The following is a 399-nucleotide window of genomic DNA, read 5'->3' on the forward strand; positions in this document are numbered from 1 at the left end:
GCCTGAGGCGCTGAATCGGTTAGCCAAAGACGGGTAAGAGAGTCTGAGCCTGTAACAGCTGTATAGTCCTTCCACCTAAGACAGGAAACCCATCATAGCTATGGGATTCTCCAATGACGGGTAAGGATGGACATGTGGCTCTGAAAACGGCTCCAACCTAAGACAGGCACGATTCCCCCAGGTGTTTCTCCTCTCTTTGAAAAAATAAAAAAGGGTGTGGAGTGGAGGGCACTGCATATGGAAGCCACCTCGAGCTATCCGCCATCTTGGAAACCATTAGGCTTAACTTCCTCACTGAGCATTTCTCAGAACAGAAATCATGTGACCAACCATTCTCCCCGGAAGTGGTTGGGTTTCTAGGCAACGGGAGAGATCCACCCACATCAATGATTGGTTCAT

Source organism: Tupaia chinensis, unplaced genomic scaffold, assembly GCF_000334495.1.
Source record: "Tupaia chinensis unplaced genomic scaffold, TupChi_1.0 Scaffold000709_1, whole genome shotgun sequence".
In the NCBI taxonomy this organism is placed as follows: domain Eukaryota; kingdom Metazoa; phylum Chordata; class Mammalia; order Scandentia; family Tupaiidae; genus Tupaia; species Tupaia belangeri.